Raw genomic sequence first — 16,178 nt, forward strand, 5'->3', positions numbered from 1 at the left:
ATGAGGACAGCTACATGTTTTCAACATCTGCAATCAGATCAACCATGGACGCATTGGGCTGAGTCACCACTTAACACAGTCGCTGGTTCAACCGAAACACTGGCGGCATCTGTGTCAGCAAGCTATGAAACTAGTTGGTTCCGAGATGGATCCAAAATGCTCCTGTTTGTTTGAAAACTTAAACTTCAATACATAATAATAAACAGCATGGTGTTCAACCAGTTGAAAAGACAAGAACCACTTCATTTTTGGAACTGTGGATTCTAAATTGTGAACATGGATTTGAAATGAGCTTTGAGCAGCATATCTTTTGGGGGTCAGATATAGCTCATTGGGAGAGTGATCATCTAGCAACCACAAGGTACATGGTCCGATCCCCGCTCTCCCCATCGTTCCATGTCAAAGTGTCCTTGAGCAAAACAAGGAACCCCCAATTGCTCCCCGGGCACCTCAAAGGGATGGGTCAAATGCAGAGAAGAATATCCCCTCTGGGATAAATAAAAGTCTACATTTCTTTCTTCTTCGCCAAATGATCTTTTAAAATGAGATTTCTCTGAAAAGTGTTACTTCGCACCAGAAGGGAGACACACCATTCAACAGGAGCACAGAGATTGACATAACACCTGCTCTCCCATATAACTGAACAAACACTGTTCTTTACATGGCCAAAGACATGGAGACATACAGACAAGACCAAAGACAGCCACCCCTTTCTCTGACTATTCTCTGAGACCTTTCTTTTCTCTTCCTTATTTTTGATACCAAAACCCTTGCTTTCTGCACACAGATCTATTGTCTGTTTCCAGGGCAACAGGTGCTCGACAAGAGTAACGAGACAAATTATTTCCAAGGCTTGAGGCTGCTTCCTTCCCCTGCCGTGTGTGGAGCATGTGTGGAGCTCTCATGCGCATATAGATCAGATAATAAATGGGAAGTGCGAAGAATCCTTCACGCTGAGAGAAGCTTTAACTGGAGGCCTTTCTCCTGAAAAGTGGGTGGAAAGCAGCTTGGTTGTGTCCGTGAACCAGAGTTTTTAATCTGAGCCCGCTGCCATTGTGGATGACTGTATCACTAGATCACTCTCTGCTTCAAGGCAGTAATTCATCTCACCTCGGGCCCAACGGACTGAGGCCAGCTTGTATTTACAGGGAGCACGACGGATAATCAGACGCTGTACTAACTGCACAAACACTTTTCATTGTTGAGAGCAAACATGGAGACAAAGACGGGGGAGGGGGGGGGCAGCACATAGGAAGCCTGGGGGCTAGGGAGAGGCTTCATTTCCTGCATGTTTTGTGAATTTATTTGCACCCAAATGTCTTAATCTATGCAAAAGAGAGCATAATATTCAGGCAGTAAAGTGACTACTCAAAATATGAAACTATAATGGATTCTAAAGTCTCTCAGGCATTCTGTGTCGCTTTAAAATATTTATTTTCCTGCAGATCGATTTAATCTCTGCTGAGTCAGCGCACATGTAATTTGTTGTAGTATCCTCCTCTTTAAATGTGGCATGGGTTCACATCAAAAACACTTGATTTCATTTAAATTGTATTTCTGCTCCTCATGTTTTCAACCTTATATCACATGTTCTCTGAAATGTGGAGAATAAAGTCATCATACATCGAAGGTTAAAGTTAACTTAAAGTTAAGTTTGAGTTAAAGGGTCAAAGCATCAGAAATACAAACATGCAGTGTTGGGCCGATGAAGCAGTATTGAGTGCACAGAGGGGCTGGTTCAGTTTTGATAAAGGCTTCTCGATACTAATGTTTAGCTCAATCGGGGATGATAGCAAAAGATAACAAAGTTTGTCTTCTCAAGATAACGAATAATTAACTTGTGATCTGATTTGATAGCCAGGATGTTAAATGGATCGTTTCACACACACACACACACACACACACACACCTGTCTAAAGTCAGAGGGCCGTCACATCACTAAAGGCTTTCTGGTCAACTGAAGTTGTGTCAGCTGGTGATGGAGCTCTCAGGTCACAGGGGTCAACCTGAGACCTCTTCCTGTGGACACAGAGACTTTCCGGATGCTGCTGGCCGCTATGTTCTCTTTAGACCGTCGCTTGACTGAAACATGTCACCTGCCCGGCAGAAGATAAAGCATCATGTTCATCTGCAATTTTCCATGGAGGAGCCGCAACATTTAAATCAGAGACAAGACCGAAAGCTGCACTGTTCATATCCAACTTCAACGTTCACTTCTTCACTGCTGTCTGCTTTGAGATCATCCCCCGTCACTCTCTCACTAAGCAGCAATAACAACTGCTCTTGAGGAATCTGATCCGATGATTGTGCCACGGATATTCCAAAGGCTATCTATAAGAAGTGAATGTCATCATCCTGACGTCACCCATTGGTTTGTGGACTACAGATTTAAAGTCTCAAATTCAGCATGTTGTCCGTCGCCATCTTGGCCTTTTGCAACTCGTCGTGAAACAAAAGGGAGGGGCTTAGTACAACTGAATGTACTTAGGTATAACTTATATTTATTTATACATTTATTTGAGCATTTATTTATTCCTGTATTTATTCATGCATTTATTTATTTATACTTATGGAATTTTCTGTCCTCCATAGTTTTTGAGCTTGTGTACATTAATGAGTGCATGTTAATGAGTGCATTTATTAAAATGATTTATTCTAGTTTATTTGAGCTACAGTACTGAACAGGGTTAGTATCCTGTCTGCTAGATAAGTGTGTGTGTTCCCTTAAATCCCCTGATGGAATTTTATGACTTTTTCACAAAAAGATTTGCAAGAGGACTTTTGGCTCTTAAATTGATATTGAATTTCGACTCGACATTCAAAGCATCAGTGTGGCCCTTAAAAGCTGCAGGGACACGCCGGGCCAGACAGGCAGGCTACCACGGGCTGACCCAACCGTCTTTTATCGCCCTGCTCCAAACTGAATGCTGAGCATTGTCCCCAATGGATAAGAGCTGCTTGTGAAGCGGTCTGTGGATGAGAGTTTAACGGTGCAGCAATACCCCCAGATCCCCATTAGAAGCTATTCAGTGTCAGATCAACTTTAAGTGCTCTGGCCACTTACACAAGAAGCAGACCATACAGTACATTAAGTAAAGCTTTCTATGGCGAGGCTCCTTGGTCAGGCAAGAACACCCTCGCGTCCAAGAACACCCCTCTCCAGTACGTTGGTTCTCACTGAGCTCTGACTCTTTGTCCATCACGCAGTGCTCAGCTGCTCCTTGAGCGCACACAGACTAGACTGTCAGAATGCTTTCCAGGCTCCTCCTGATAAATGCACCTTGCCTGCAAGCAAGATTAGTCATCAGCCTTCTCATCTCTTAAGGCTAGTTAACCATTTTGTGCAGTAACCCCACCAGGCTCTCCATAAACTAGGTCAACTTGTAAAGAGATTTCAGTGGCATCACAGATCTCCCAGTGCCCGTGTGGAGGCACAGATGTGGAACAGCCATTGCAGAGTGATGGTGTCTGTGTGAAATGACAAAATGGTGGCAGTGGCAAAAAAGAAAATTGACGTAAATCAGACATTTTTACCTATCGTAAGTCAACATTTGAGTAAAAAAAAAGATATGATCAGAAAGATTTTTGCACATGTAACAGAAAAGCACAGACTGCACACTAAGCTCAACAATCTGGAGCCAGCTTGCAGTCATCCGCCTGCTCTCACTCCTTCTCAGTGTGTGTTGCAAAAAACAGTGCTAGAAATAGATCCTTTACTTAAGTACAGTATTTCTTTCACGACACATCGATTGTACACAAGATGTCACAACTACATACTTTTTATAAGGGAAACATTTATTTTGTTTCCATAGGCTCTCCTCGCTTTAGTGGCATTTGGCCTGGCAGGTCTGGTTGCTCATTGGTGGCCGCCGATCGCCTATAAGTCCGCTGCTCTTAACCGCCACGCTTCCTCATCAGATGTTGATGATTATATGCAATCAGTGATAAATAAAATGTAAAAAAATAAATAAAAACAAAGATGTTCAAGGTTCATTGGAGCCATTGCAAAACATTGCACAATTACTCAGAGATGTTTCAATTACTCAAGATCAACCCCACAGAGAGTTTACATCAATTAGAAGACAATAGTTTGACTGGAATCAACACCGTTTTTCTGCAACATGCTCCACCGTTACTTTGTGGTGGTAGAAATCACCGACCGCAGCACTGCTCCAGAGTTTGTGGGTTGAGATCTGAATCCTCGAGTGCCAGAACACAGGATTTTCATCCTGGTTGTGGAATGATTCAGTGACTGAGTCTAAACTCACAAAGGGCTTTGTTTGTTTGTTTGTTCTTTTGAGTTTTTCGTCACCATTAAACCAAGGATTCAATTTGTGTCGTCGACAAGTCTTTCCAAACCAGTTTTTTTTGTCAATTTCACATTAATAATCACTTATGCCAATTCACTTTATTGTTATGAATTATTAGTGACACATACTTAACATTTTGGTCCAGAATAAATGTATAACAGTGTCATTTGTCTAAGACTGTGGAGGGAAAATCAAACCCAAGAGACACAAAATATGCAGAGTGAAGCTGTGAATATGAAAATGCTTAATCAACAGATTCTTTGTTCAGGCAGCTGTTATCATAATGGGTGATCATAAAACAATGACTTTAAAGCATGCGGGTTAAGTGCCTCGCTTGAAGACTCTTCATTAGCATCTGCACGTCGAGGTAGAGTGTTTGGCTGAAAACTGGTTTGTGTTTCTTTACATAATTCCTCTCAGAAAAATGGAACAACAAACACTGTGTGATGGAACTCTGTCCATTACATTACATTACATGTCATTTAGCAGACGCTTTTATCCAAAGACTGTCCAGCCTCGAGCATCCTTTAAGCAGTCTGTCATTGCCATGTACGCACACACAGACACACACACACTACAACAGTGTGTGTGTGTCTACCTGACCAAAATTCAGTCTTCCTTCTCTAACTCCGAAAAGCTCTTCTCTATCTTTTCCAACCTCCTTGATCCCGTCTGTCGCCCTGCTCCTTCCACCCTTTTGCCGAGCCACTTTGTTACTTTACAAACAAGATAGCTCCTTTACAAATCCATCTTCTATCACCTCACCAACACTAACTTCTTCATCCCCTCTTCCTCTTTCACCCCTTGTCTCCCAATCAAGTTCTTAGCCATTCTCCAGGCTATTGCTCCTGACCTTCTGACCTTCCTCACCCATCTTATTAACAGCTCCCTCTCAACTGGCTGTTTCTAACTCTCTGAAGGAGGCAGTCAACCCTCTCCTGAAGAAATCTCTTCTTCCTTTCTCTCCAAAACTCTGGAGCGAGCTATCTTGAGCCAAGTGTCCTCCTATCTCCACAGTAACAACCTTCTTGACCCTCACCAGTCTGGATTCAAGGCCGGCCACTCGACAGAGACGGCCCTCCTTGCTGTCTCTGAGCAGCTTCACACTGCTAGAGCAGCCTCTCTCCTCTGTCCTTATCCTTCTCGACCTTTCTGCAGCATTTGACACCGTGAACCACCAGATCCTGATCTCTTCTCTTCAGGACCTGGGGATCTCAGGCACTGCACTCGCTCTTTCTCTTCCTACCTTAGGATCTGTGTCTGATCCTTGTCCTCTCACTACTGGGGTTCCTCTCTCTGTACACAAATTCTCTCGGCTCTGTCATTTCCTACCATAGCTATGCTGATGACAAATCTCTGCCTGTCTGACTGACATCTCTCAGTGGATGTCTGCTCACCATCTGAAAATCAACCCTGACAAGACCGAGCTACTATTCCTTCCAGGAAAGGCTCCCCACCCATGACCTGACTATCACCTTCAACAGCTCGGACTGCCAGGAACCTCGGGGTGACACTCGACAGTCAACTCTGTACATGCTGCACAACATCAGGAGAATGTTCTGATCCAGGCTCTGGTCATTTCACGCCTCGACTACTGCAACTCCTCCTGGCTGGTCTACCCTGCAGCTCATCCAGAATGCAGCAGCTCGACTGGTCTTCAGCCTCCCGTCCACTGGTTAGTGGCTGCTAAACACTGGTCCTGGGATATGGTCACACTGCAACAGCCAATCGACAAATCCAGACTGTTTGCTGTCCTGGCTCCTCAGTGGTGGCCCACTGACATCAGGACAGCAGAAAGTCTCTACATCTTCCGTCGGAGACTGAAAACACACCTTTTCCGACTATATCTGGATTAAAACACAGATTAGCACTTCAGTGGCACTTAGATAGCACTTACTTATGGTACTTTTGTAGTTCGACTATGTTGAGGAAATGTTACTTCCTGTATTCTTGTTGTTCTTAGTTTGTACTCTAGGTTGAAATGCACTTATTGTAAGTCGCTTTGGATAAAAGCGTCTGCTAAATGACATGTAATGTAATGTAACAGGGTGTACAAACCCAGACCGTCAGCTGAGATTGTGGTCTAATTCAAGTTGGCAGAGAGGAGTCGGGATGAGAGCAACAAGTAATCAAGGAGACAGACGAGAGAAAGAGGAGGAGGAAGTGCAGAGAGAGAAAGAGAGGAGAGAGCATGCAAACTATAAAACATCAAAGAGGGAGGAAGATATTCAACTCGATAGTATCTGAGTCCCCTTTGAGAGGTGGAAGAGAAAGATTAGAACAGAATTAAAAGCTCTTCATAGGCCAAAAACCAACATGTTGCATGTCGAGTGGGCTGTGACACAGGTTCACAGAGGCAGCAATGACTTCCAGTCAGAGCACACACACCGATGTACTGGTTCAGGTAGGACCATGAATACTTTTATTGCCGAGAATTCACAGCATGCATTATTAGGATCCTGTCAAACTGCTGAGCCACATGATAGGCTCATAACTTCTCACTGTCAATCGGTAGAAAGGCATATCAGGTCCATTGCATTAAATTAAGGTTGAAAGAGAAACCAGAGGAAAGGGTGATGCCATGTCCCAACCTTTTTTGCTCTTGACCCCTTAATAAAATGGAATGTCTTCTCGTCACAGATGTGAGTAGTTCAATCAAACAGTGATTGTTCGTTCTTCTGAATTTCATATAAACTATTCCACACAATATTTTTGTGTTGCAAGTTTTTTTTTTATACTTCCATTAATACCTCCCAAGCACCTAAACCACTAAACCACCTAGATGTCAATTTAGAAACACAACAATAGAGTTATATAGTGGAGTTTAATATATCAGGCTTTGACCCAAGGCTTTTGTGTACTTTAATAACTCAGTACCAAGCAGTGGCGGCTGGTGACATTTTGTTGGGGAGGGGCGCAGTTGGGCGACGCGGTTTAAATAGCACTCAACAATGAGAAGAAAAGAGGTTTTGAGTAGAATATTGTAAAAAACTAAGCTTTATTTAAAGAACACACCGTGCTCAACACTGTCCAATAACAACTATCAACACACTGTAACTTTGGGCATGAGAGGTTCAGAGCAGCTTTAAGAAACATTGGGTTGGGTTTCAGAGGTTTACAAAATATAAGAGTTTCACCCTCACATGAAAGAGGTTCAGAGCAGAATAGAGTCAGAAAGAGATGCAGCACATGTTACATTGGGTGTTTGACAGAGTAGACCCACTACTGTAAAGAAAAGTAGCCCTCCTCTCTTTAAAGTTGGCAAACTTCTCCATAACTCTCTGGTTAAAGTCAATCATGTCTGTAACCAGCCTGTTTCCATTATTCTTGAGGGAATGTGTCTGTTTTTCAGAACTTCTTCGTTGTGTTTCGATGCCAGTTCGGTCTTCTTCTGCTGCTCTGCAAACTTGGTTAGCTTCATGCTGTTAGCGAGTTAGCTCCATGCTCTTAGCTAGATAACTGCGGCAAGATTCATGCTTTACACTTGTCTGAAGCTCTTTAGATCCCTCACCCCGTTGTAGTCCAGAGAGTTTCAGTCTCAGGACTTTGGAACAACAGACAGGGGAAACTAAACAGCGCATTACTCACTGAGCCTCCAGCTAACAGTTCCGGTTAGCAACCTGCTCGCGTAGCTCCGTGGAGCTCTCTGGGCTGAGGGAACGATACCGGTCTCTTATTTGCCGAATAGTCCAGTTACGTGAAATAAGAAACAATGTCATTGGCCAGGGCGCACATTTTTGCGCCCCAAGATTCACGTTTCATCCGCCAATGAGAAGCCGTCCTTGCCGAAACGACCGTGAAATGTTTGCTCGCTGCCGCACACACACGTTGGGCCGGCGCCCCGAAAATGGGGAGGGGCTTCTCTCAGTGATGATGAGTGGCGATATGTTATTTATGTCACATTTAACTTAAGTGGTTGTTGACAGGCTGACGGTCTCCCACACGCAGTTAGCGCGTCAACACGGTTTATTTGCTATTTAAATGATTTGGTATATAATGTTTTTTGACAGTATATATTATATTTTTTTCTTCTTCTTTTTTTTTTCAACTCAAAATTTTAAGAGGGGCGGCGCCCTAGTGCCCTCTATGGACGCACCGCCACTGGTACCAAGTACTACCACTCAAATTAAACCTGCAATCAATCCTTTTTTCCCCCCAGATCTGGCAAGCGTTCTTCGATTTAAAGCTTTGTGTGATTGGCCCACACAGCTGTGACTGGCTGCCTGTACACGGCTCTGAACATGGAGATGTCGAAGCCGGGTGCTAACAGTGTAAGAAGCTAACATTGCAAGAGGCTAACCGTGCAAGAGGCTAACAGTGCAAACAGTGCTAATAACGCAACAGTGCTGACAGAGCTAACAGTTTTAATCTAGACCGGACAGTGAGCGTTACACTTTAGCGGCATTGCAGTCAGGCCAGCGTGGATCATGGGCCGGTGTTATCGGTGATTAGCTAGCCAGTGGGCAACATGTACACACAGCATCCCTTCACATGATGGGTTTTGAGTGAAGTAGGCTACTCCATTGTATCGGTATGGTATCGACATCACTCAAAGGGCACAGGTATTGTAGTTATTACGGATAACAAGTTCAATTTGTTCCACACACAATTAATACATAACGACACAACGTGCAAAACTCCCAAACTTGACCTTGACTGCACGGTGGATCCTTAATGTAGACCCTCTTCACAGTGTATTCTGGCAATTCCCAGGAAAACCAGGCTCCGTGAGCAAAAGTGTTCTCTATATAATCATGATAAATCACTGGTGACTCGGCACTTAAAATAGCCGGAACCACAACTTGAGAGAATGAAGATGTCATGGTGAGGTGGTAGTAAGGACATAATCCCTGTCCAAAAGGAGGTGTATTGAACAAACTTCCTTACCACCCTCATTCTAAATGGGACAGATGAGATTGAATTGTTCTTGTTTCAAATAAAGTCATTGTTATAATGTTTTCCATTTAGATTATTCTACATCATGTAATGAGCTTGGAAAGGATGTGGCTCCTCCCGTTGGGATGGACTCGTTGCCTGAGTTGCAGCCACCTATAATTAACCCTTACTGTGTATATTGATTGGGTAATAACCGTCCTAGTCTTTCCTTCTGTATCATAATACATATATGAAATGATACATGTCTAAAACTTGAAATAATTCCTTCTATAATGTCACAATAATACCATACATTTAAACATCCAATTACTTGCATTGCGTGGAAGCAGCCCAGCAGAAAGGGATGCATACAGGCGGACAAGAGACATTAGAGTGTGAGGGGAGGAGAGGGAAACATCGAAGCAGAGCAAAGGAGAGAAAATAGACGTGTCGAGAGAGAAGAGAAAAAGACGCCTGAGGGGAAATGGAACGATTGGGAAGAAAAAAGGCTTTGAGAGAGTGAAGGCTGAAGAAATGGGAAGGACAGTGGAGAGATGGGGGAGTGGATGTTTGAGATGAAGAGAAAACAAAAACAAGGCTGAGAGATGGACGGAGAAACAGCAGCGGAGAGGCGATGAGGAGAGAGAACCGGTTCACGGGAGTGAGAGAGTGAAGAGGAAGAGAGAGATGAGAGGAACGAGTGAAGTGGAGGATGGAGGAGTGTGGTGATCAGTGCTGGGCTGCAACCCCACTTAGTGACCAGGCTGAAAGCTTTCCACTTCAGCAGCCTGTTGGCTGCACGCCTGATACCGCCGACACTCACACTCTCTCTCTCACACACACACACACACACACACACACACACACACACACACAGTGTGACTGATGCCGAACGACTTCAATACCGCCACACACACCTGTTCACATCACACAACACAGTTTAAAGTGGCGCAAGAAAATATTCTATTTCTTATCATTCCAAAATCACAGCATCCGGCTCCATCAATGACGCCTCCTCCATCCCACATACACCCCGCATTCCACCTACACACACATTAAGTCCTGCTATCTCGCTATGCTCCTGAGGATGATGAGTCTAAATACACTCTAAAAAGCCCAACTTTAAATTTGTTGTCCGAACACATTTTTTAAAGTTGAGTCAACAAATGCCTTTGAAAAAAGTTCAACTAACTCAAAATGTCAATCTCATTAATAAAGAGTGGAATCCACTTAAAATGTTAAGTTGAGAAAACTTAATAAAGTGGTTTGGGCATCTGCTGAGGTAACTAAGGCCACTGCGCATGTATGTTAGTAAACACACACACATATATATATATATATATATACAAATACATATATAAATACATATATATATGTAAATACATATATATACTACTTTAATCTTATATATTAAATAATAAAATACTATAAAAATATTTTCTTTAGCCCCTGTTTAAAATACATTGGTTTTTGATACCATTGTTTGTTTATTATATTTAGATATGGATTAGATTTGGAAGGATATTGTCCATTGTTTAATGGCAGATTTGCTCCAGTTCAGGTTTTTGTCACTTATTGAATTAAAGGGAGCCTGTACCGTGAGAGCAAATGTTTCCCTGTATTTTGCTCAATTTATTCATTTAATTTAACAGGCTATGAAGATTGAAATACTATAATACTAATGTGTAGGAGGTGACTCTTGTATGAAAGTGTTATATTTTAGTTTTTAAAATCTGCATAAAAATGTCTATGACTTTTAAATTGTATTGTTACAGAATGGGAAGAAAAAAATGAAAATTTAAAAGAGGCGGTGAATATTTATTATAGTCTCTGTATGCTTGTTTTTGTGTAGAATACAGACCCGGAGGAATCTTACGTGAAAGGAGTTGAACTGGGAATACTGCAGAGTGGGTGGAGCGGGGGTGTGGTTCAGGGAACGGTGTCTGATTGTCATCAGCTGGACTGATTGGTAATCAGATTGGTAATCAGTCCAGCTGATGACGATCTGTGTTGGTTAGCTGAGTCTGTCTCCATAAAGGAGCTGGACAGACAGGAGAGGAGCGTGGAGAGCAGAGACACAGTCTGCTGTTGGAATAAACCTTATTACTGAATATCCCTCTGGCTACTTGTTGCTTATTGGTGCTTTAGGGGGGGGAACCTACTCGTGACGGCTACACACGTGTCACAACCATGTTCCAAAGCTTGTTTCAAGGCCTTGATTTTGGATTCACAAAACAGAATTTTTTCTTTCTTTCTTTCTTTATTCAGCCATTTTGATTTTTAAGGATGTTGACCCTCTGCTGTCTATGTTCAAGTGTTGACACCTGGAATTCATATAGTTATGCAAACACATGTTTAGTTATTGTTAATAAACATTTTGTGTTTGAAGAAGTTTGTTTTCTTTAACTGTTGACTTTTCCAAAGAAAACGGTGTATATTTTTAATTAATTTAAATGAAGGCAACGTTGCAAAGAATGTTGAGTGTACTCAAATAATGGGCAGTGAAATTTAGGAACAAAACATTTTAAGTTAAAAGTAAGTTCTCTCAACAAAACATTTTAAGTTAAAAGTAAGTTCTCTCAACAAAACATTTCTCAACAAAAAATGTTAAGTGCTGCTGATGTATGTTTATAATCTACAAGAACACACAATTTAAAGTTTCTCCAATTTAATATTTTAAGTGTTCTGAACTTAAGTACATGAGTAGATGTAACTATCAAATGCAATATTTTAAGTAGTGTTAACTAAAATACATAAGTACGTCTGAATAGTAATGTTACGTTTGACAAACTTAAGATATCACTTTGAGTGAACTTCTTATCATAAGTTGACACAACACATTAGCCCTTAGTTGAGTGAACTCAAAAAGGCTTTGCAGCTGGTTGCCTCACTTTTTTTTTTTTAGAGTGTAGGAAAGGGACAGAGCTGCGGCAGTTTTCTGTAGTTACCCCTCAGGAATTATGTTTATAGAAGTCTTTACAATTCTGTTTGCCAGAACGCCAGAATGTGACGTGTTGGGCATCGACGAGGCTTGGTGAGCTGCATTGCTGCCCATATTTGTTTCAAATTGTGAGTGTAAACCGTATCTTTAAAATCCCAGCAGTGAAAAAAATTGTGTGTGGTTCTCTCTATTCTTCTCATGAGTCCACCGTAACCATTTTCTACAATATTCTTGAGTCGTGGACGGAGCCTGGCCATTTGGCCTGAACATTTGTTATGGGGCAGGTGAAGATGTCACGGGTATTGTACACTACATATGTATTGCACTCTACATAGGTATTATACACTACATTGGTATTGTACAGTGCATGGGTATTTTACAGGCAATTGTAATGTCCATACATTGCTCATCATCATCATATTTGACAAAAGAAATATGATTGTTTTTAGAGCAATGTAATTTAAGGATGAACATTATGTCATAAGTACCTACATAAATGCTGTGAAAGCCTTTTTGATTGACAAAATCTGCCTCGTTTGGGCCAGAGGGCGATTTGATGGCTGGTGGATGGTCTGTAAATAAAGAATTCCTTTTTGGCTGGATAGCGCTCGTAGAGGAAGCTAACGCTAACTAATATGTAATAACAGAAAACTAGTATGTATTTTAACTCTAAATCTGTCCTTTTGTACACATTACATCTATTGCACCTGTCCATCCTGGAGAGGGATCCTCCTCTGTTGCTCTCCTGAAGGTTTCTTCCCTTTTTTCCCCCTGAAGGGTTATTTGGGAGTTTTTCCTGGTCCGATGTGAGGTTTTGGGGCAGGGATGTCTATATGTACAGATTGTAAAGCACTCCGAGACAAATTTGTAATTTGTGAAATTGGGCTATACAAATAAACTGAATTGAAACTGAATTGAATAATATCACTCCTTCATCAATGGGATCTCTGAGGAAGGGAGCTGCAAGCTTTTCTAGCTAACTTAAGTTGGTCTGCGTTGGAGCAGTTTAACAATTTTTTATATGTTGCTATAGTAATTTTGCCAAACTTGCTTCGTAGAAACGAAAAACCTGATGTACTTAATCATATCCTGAAAATTATCCGCCTAACTCAGTCAGCCAGGTACGAGGAATGAGGCCCAGATCTAACAGGAAGTTACAATTTTTGTGACTTCCTGTATATTTTTTGAAGGCTGCTGACTGTCCAACTTGACCGGAGCTTTTTGCCCCCTTACTTTTCACGTCCACTTTCCAGGCGAGGCACAGTCCGTCTCTGTTTGTCAATTTGTGAACTGTTCGACATTTGCAGTAAGGTTCATGTTTTCGCATGATTAAATACGACCCTCTGTCTGAATAGACTGGACTGGAAAGGATAAGGCTGGCAAAAGGTTTCCAAAATAATTATTTTATAAATATTATGATTTAACTATAAGTTCAACAATTTCCCTGAGGATAAATAAAGTTATTCTTAAATTTATGTTATCTGACACCATCCATCTGAGGCCAATACTGAAAGTTGCTCTCCAGAGGAAGTAAAGGCAGCCAGAGGGGTCATGTGAGGATCTGAGCCAATCGATTCGTTGCCCTTTGGATAGTCATTATCACACATAAAAAGTCTTTCTCCAGACTTCCTTCACTGGATACACAGTACTTGATGAACTGTTCAGTTGGAGACTGATTTATTCTGTGAGTAGATTGAATATTTCTTCATTCAGTGCAGAGACGGGGCCCGTTGTCATGTTAGAGCTGTTGGTGTTTCCCAGTAATTACCAATAGTCTAGGCTCACCTCAGTTTCATTTGAAATAAAAAGCTTCTTTATCTAGAGAAAAAAGACCCTGTAGATTTTAATTTAAACATACACAAATCTCTGCATTCACTGTTCTGCAAAACACACTGTGCATGTGCCTGAGGTCATTTCCTTCCTCATTTGCAAAACCGGATTTCAAATCCAGGTTCTTTACAACTATTACTCGCTTGCGATCTTCTTCTACTCTGCCTTCGTTGGCACACTTTGTCCCCCTCGTGTCAGTGCATGAGATACACGAGAAGGTGAGGAACAAGTACTGCTGTTGACCTGGTTAGGGCAGAGGTGTGGCCAGGAAGTCACTTTGGAGGGGTCCAAGGTGAGTTGAATTATTTCAAGAGAGAGAGAGGACATAAGCACAGGACCAGTGCTAGCACCTGGCCGGTCCGTCCTGGACAATACTACTGGAGGGGGCAGACTTCAGAAAGCTGTGTGAGAAAGAATGTTGAGTGAAAGTCAGCGTCTTGGGGAACCCTCTCAAAGTTAATGTTTCGCTACAATGTTTATAAGCTTACGCTATTCTCCAACTCTCACTATCCACGGCATGTTTACCATATTGTCCATGTAAACCTCCGTCCATTCTTTCTTTTCAGATGCATGAAGCATTGTTTATGAAACTTTTTACAAACTTCTGAAGGGGGTCTGGTCAAACTGACATCTTAGCTTCGTTACAACAAGCTGCCACCTGATTGGTCGACGCGTAGATTAACAGGTAATGGTTGGTCTGCAGAGACCTCATCATACATGATCAAAATGGGTCCATAATAAATGAATACAAAAAGATTTAGGTATTATTTCATGTTTTCATTGAATGAACTATTCTGCTTCAATACACATTTTTTTCAGTCTTTCAAAAACAGTTTTTATGAGCTCAACATGTGTAACTCTCCTGCTAATGTTGTGGGGAACGCTCCCCAGAGAAGGAAGGGGAGACTTTTGAATGCAGACCTGAGGCTGGCTCCGCCCCAATCATCGGCAGTATATAAAAGCCACCTGTTGCGGTTGCCTCACTCCCTTTTGGCCTGTCCTCGCTCTTGGTGAGTTCCAAACATTTGTTAGTCACACTCTTTGATACTCTTCTGCAGCATTAATCTCTGTTTACTAGCGATGGTGAGATCAAGCCTCATGAGGCATCAAACCACTTCAGCCAATTGGTTCGAGAAAGGGTTCATTTCTCGAAGCTTCATGTGCTCACGAAACCACCTACTGGCCAAGTGCATAATCACAGGCAGCTGTATCTGAACCACATAATGTGATGCATTGAATTGTTGCGTCTGTTATGGCTGTTGGGAATGACTATGAATTACAAAAATGTATGACCAAATAATTTCTATACATAAATTATCACATATGTGCATAATAAAATATTTTTTGAATGTATTCTGTGTGTGTAAATATTCCCAAAATGGTAGTATCATATGATATGGCAGGTTGTGTAATAATGTTATTATGTCACTTTAGGAAAATGGCATGGGCAGAGAACAGTGAAAGTGTGTGTGGAACTAGGAAGAGAGGACTGAATATGCTTGTGTAACTTGGACAGTGACGTACAGGACAGGGGACATTTTATTCATTTTTATTCAGAAATAACAGTTTCTAAGGGTGTTTTCAAAGCCTCTCCGGGCTTTGAAAACACCCTTTCACAGGGTACAGAAGATGCTGGCGTGCGCAAAAATTCAAGAGCAAGTCTATATACATTTTGATACAGGAATTTTTGCCTCTCCCATTACTCCAGAGGGTTTTCCAGCCTGCTTATATTTGGCTCGGAAAGGTAGCGCTGGACCTCCACAGTGGCATCTGCTGTTACATTTTGAGTCTTCCGTGCCTCCATGACGCTGGTGTCTATACGATGCCACAGTTTGCTACCTAAGAGGAAACCACAGATCATGTTACTAAGTGTTCTCATCGGAATAATTGATCAAAAAATGTAAAATAATAGATTACCTCCTGTGACATCATGAGAGGTGGAAGCCTGGGGGATTTCCTCTCTGCTTTGTTTTGACCGTATAATGGTGGCACACTCGGAGGTCAGTCGTTTTATTGCTAATGTGTCTGAAATACAGTTAGATTTAGCTTACCTTATTAGGAGTTATCAAATCAAAGTGTTCCCACACAGGGGAAATCCTCCTCTTCCTAGCTGGCTCCATCTTATCACCTATCCTCCTCTCCTCACTCTCCAAACTATCTCTCTCTCTCTCTCTCTCTAAACTCTCAACCAACAACCCACATGTTGAATGGAGCCTGAGGGG

This window comes from Pseudoliparis swirei, chromosome 5 (genome assembly GCF_029220125.1).
Source record: "Pseudoliparis swirei isolate HS2019 ecotype Mariana Trench chromosome 5, NWPU_hadal_v1, whole genome shotgun sequence".
In the NCBI taxonomy this organism is placed as follows: domain Eukaryota; kingdom Metazoa; phylum Chordata; class Actinopteri; order Perciformes; family Liparidae; genus Pseudoliparis; species Pseudoliparis swirei.